The sequence below is a fragment of the Bos taurus genome, chromosome 1, assembly GCF_002263795.3.
Source record: "Bos taurus isolate L1 Dominette 01449 registration number 42190680 breed Hereford chromosome 1, ARS-UCD2.0, whole genome shotgun sequence".
Taxonomy (NCBI): domain Eukaryota; kingdom Metazoa; phylum Chordata; class Mammalia; order Artiodactyla; family Bovidae; genus Bos; species Bos taurus.
In genome coordinates this window covers 81344525-81348920 of record NC_037328.1, presented here as the reverse complement: position 1 = coordinate 81348920, position 4396 = coordinate 81344525, and the positions used below count along the sequence as shown (strand labels likewise).

General features: G+C 38.1%; 1 non-coding gene across 1 annotated transcript; it reads right to left on the bottom strand.

Moving 5' to 3' along the window:
• Positions 1-200: 200 nt before the first annotated feature.
• On the bottom strand, positions 201-271 carry TRNAE-UUC (transfer RNA glutamic acid (anticodon UUC)). Its single transcript has one exon. It is a non-coding gene; the product is annotated as a tRNA-Glu (tRNA).
• Positions 272-4396: the final 4125 nt, after the last annotated feature.

The following is a 4396-nucleotide window of genomic DNA, read 5'->3' as shown; positions in this document are numbered from 1 at the left end:
ATCCATTTATCATGTGATGAACATTTAGGTGGTTACCAGCTTTTGGCTAGTATGAAAAATGCTCCTGTGATAATTTGTATACATGGTTTTTTCATGTGAGTACGAGTTTTCATTTCTCTCTTTTTTTAAACACTGACTCTGTTTTCTTTTCTTTTTTTCTTTTTTTTTTTGGCCATGCCATGCAGCTTGTGAGATCTTAGTTCCCCTACTAGGGTTTGAACCTAGGGCCATGGCAGTGAAAGTGCCAAGTCCTAACCACTGGACCACCAGAAAGTTCCCTGTTTCATTTCTTTGGGTAGATTCTTAGGAGTGGAATGCCTGAGTTGTATGGCAAATTTATCTTTTTAAGAAACTTTTCAACTGTTTTCCAAAGTAGCTGTTACCATTTTACTTTCCTTACAGCAATGTACAAAGGTTCTAGTTTTTCCACTTCCTTACTAACATTTGATATTCTCTGTCTTCATAATTATAACCATTCTAGTGGGTGTGAAGTAGTATCTCATTGTGGTTTTAATTTGCATTTCCCTGATGACTCATGGTGTTGAATGTATTTTCATGTGCCTGTTAGCATTTAACATGCCTTTTTTGGAGATTTTTTATTCAAGTCTTTTGCTCATTTTTAAAATTGAGTGTATTTTTATATTGAGAAGTAAGAACTCTTTATATATTCTAGGTACAAGTCATTTATCAAATATATGATTTGCAAATATTTTCTCCCATTCCATAGCTTGTTGTTTTTCATTTTCTTAGTGATATTTTTAACTATCAACAGAGTATGTTTCTCTATTATTTAGGTTTTCTTTTTTATTAACATTTTGTAATAATTGTTATTAATTTTTATTTAATCTCATTATAGTCAGAAAGGGCTTCCCTTGGTGGCTCAGCTGGTAAAGAATCACCCTGCAATGCAGGAGACCTGGGTTCAATCCCTGGGTTGGGAAGATCCCCTGGAGATGGGAACAGCTACCCACTCTAGTATTCTGGCCTGGAGAATTCCATGGACTATATAGTTCAGTTCAGTTCAGTTCAGTTGCTCAGTCGTGTCCGACTCTTTGTGACCCCATGGACTGCAGCACACCGGGCTCCCTGTCCACCACCAACTCCCAGAGTTTACTCAAACCCATGTCCATTGAGTCAGTGATGCCATCCAACCACCTCATCCTCTGTTGTCTCCTTCTCCTCCTGCCTTCAATCTTTTCCAGCATCGGGATCTTTTCCAATGAGTCAGTTCTTCACATCAGGTGGCCAAAGTATTGGAGTTTCAGCTTCAGCATCAGTCCTTCCAATGAATATTCAGGACTGATTTCCTTTAGGATGGATTGGTTGGATCTCCTTGCAGTCCAAGGGACTCTCAAGAGTCTTCTCCAACACCACAGTTCAAAAGGATCAATTCTTCGGCGCTCACCTTTCTTTATAGTCCAACTCTCACATCTATACATGGTTATTGGAAAAATCATAGCCTTGACTAGATGGACCTTTGTTGGCAAAGTAATGTTTCTGCTTTTTAATATGCTGTCTAGGTTGGTCATAACTTTTCTTCCAAGAAGCAAGCATCTTTTAATTTCATGGCTGCAATCACCATCTGCAGTGATTTTGGAGCCTAAAAAAATAAAGTTTGCCACTGTTAACACTGTTTCCCCATATATTTGCCATGAAGTGATGAGACCGGATGCCATGATCTTAGTTCTTTGAATGTTGAGCTTTAAGCCAGCTTTTTCACTTTCCTCTTTCACTTTCATCAAGAGGCTCTTTAGCTCTTCACTTTCTGCAATAAGGGTGGTGTCATCTGTATATCTGAGGTTATTGATATTTCTCCTGGAAATCTTGATTCCAGCTTGTGTTTCATCCAGCCCAGCATTTCTCATGATGTACTCTGCATATAAGTTAAATAAGCAGGGTGACAATATACAGCCTTGACATTCTCCTTTTCCTATTTGGAACAGTCTGTTGTTCCATGTCCAGTTCTAATTGTTGCTTCCTCACCTCCATACAGATTTCTCAAGAGGTAGGTCAGGTGGTCTGGTATTCCCATCTCTTTCAGAATTTTTCACAGTTTGTTGTGATCCACACAGTCAAAGGCTTTGGCATTGTCAATAAAACAGAAATAGATGTTTTTCTGGAACTCTCTTAATTTTTTGATCATCCAATGGACGTTTGCAATTTGATCTCTGGTTCTGCCTTTTCTAAAACCAGCTTGAACACCTGGAAGTTCATGGTTCACGTACTGTTGAAGCCTTAGATAATTTTGAGCATTACTTTACTAGCGTGTGAGTTAAGTGCTATTGTGGGTAGTTTGAACATTCTTTGGCATTGCCTTTCTTTGGGATTGGAATGAAAACTGACCTTTTCCAGTTCTGTCACCACTGCTGAGTTTTCCAAATTTGTTGGCATATTGAATGCCGTACTTTCACAGCATCAACTTTTAGGATTTGAAATAGCTCAACTGGAATTCCATCAGCTCCACTAGCTTTGTTCGTAGTGATGCTTCCTAAGGCCCACGTGACTTCACATTCCAGGCTGTCTAGCTCTAGGTGAGTGATCACATCAATGTGGTTATCTGGGTCATGAAGATCTTTTGTATAGTTCTTCTGTGTATTTCTGCTACCTCTTCTTAATTTCTGCTTCTGTTAGGTCCATACCGTTTCTATCCTTTATTGAGCCCATCTCTGCATGAAATGTTCCCTTGGTATCTCTAATTTTCTTGAAGAGATCTCTAGTCTTTCTCGTTCTATTGTTTTCCTCTGTTTCTTTTCACTGATCACTGAGGAAGGCTTTCTTATCTCTCCTTGCTATTCTTTGGAACTCTGCATTCAAATGGATATAGCTTTCCTTTTCTCCTTTGCTGTGTATAGTTCGTGGACTATATAGTCTCCTTTGGACTCCTTTGGACTGTATAGTCCATGGGTTGCAAAGAGTTGGACACAACTGATTGCTTCTCACTCATGCACTCACTCATAGTCAGAAAACATCTTCTGTATGATTTCAGTCCTTTGGAAATCATGGTATTTGATGGTCTTCGTTAAGTTATGTATTCTTGCCAGTTTTCTATTTGTTCTACTGGTTACTTAGAGGAGAATGCTGAAGGCTTCAACTCTACCTGTGGATTTGCCCAAATCTTCTTTCAATTCCATCAATTATAACTTCTTTTATTTTGAAACTCTATTTTTAAGTACATACCACCTTTAGGATTGATTTGTCTTCTTAGTGTATTGACTCTTTTATTATTATATAAAAAAACCCTTATTCCTAGTCAAGTTTCCTTGCTTTGAAATCTATTTTGTTGGCTATTGATAAAGCTTCTCCAGCTTTCTTTTGACTATATTGGCATCATAAATCTTATTTCCATCTTTTACTTTTTACCTACCCACATCATTTTACTTAAAGTAAGTTTCTTACAGACAGTATATAGTTACATTTTGTTATTTTATTCAATCTGACAATTCTGTCTTTTAATGACTGCTTAGACTATTTACATATAGTATAATTATTGATATATTCAATTTTAGGTCTGCAGTTTTACTACTAATTTTCTTTTTGTGCCCACTTTTGTCCTGTTTTATCTCTCCTACCTTTTCTTTTTTTATTTTATTTTTTTAGGATTCCACTTTAATTAAATTCATTGGATGTTTGGTTACATTTCTTTATAGTCTTTTTAGTAGTTATTCTAGGGATTAACATAACATATCCCTAATTTTTCACAATATTCTTAGAATTAATATTTACTACTTCAAGTAGACTGGAGAAACCTTACCATCATATACATCTCTACCCTTCCCACTTTATGATGTAGTTGTATATAATGCATTTACATGCACTGAAAACCCCGCTCAACAATACTGTAATTTTTGCTTCCAACTATCATGTGTACTTTAACAAAGTTAAGGGAGAAATGGAGAAGGCAATGGCGCCCCACTCCAGTACTCTTGCCTGGAAAATCCCATGGACGGAGGAGCCTAATAGGCTGCAGTCCATGGGGTCAAGAGTCGGACACAGCTGAGCGACTTCACTTTCACTTTTGACTTTCATGCATTGGAGAAGGAAATGGCAACCCACTCCAGCGTTCTTGCCTGGAGAATCCCAGGGACGGGGGGAGCCTGGTGGGCTGCCGTCTATGGGGTCAAACAGAGTCAGACACTACTGAAGCGACTTAGCAGCAGCAGCAGCAGCAAGGGGAGAAAATACTCTACCAAGTTTATCCAGATTTACCATGTCTATCATTCTTTCTCCATTCCTGAAATTTCAAATTTTCATCTAGTATCATCTTCCTTACACCTAAAGAATGTCCTTTAGTATTTCTTTTCTTTCTTTTTAGCTCTACCTGTTTATTGCTACCAATCCATCTCCCTCCACCCCCACTCATGCCTGCAGGCTCAGCTGTGTAACCCCCATGGACTGC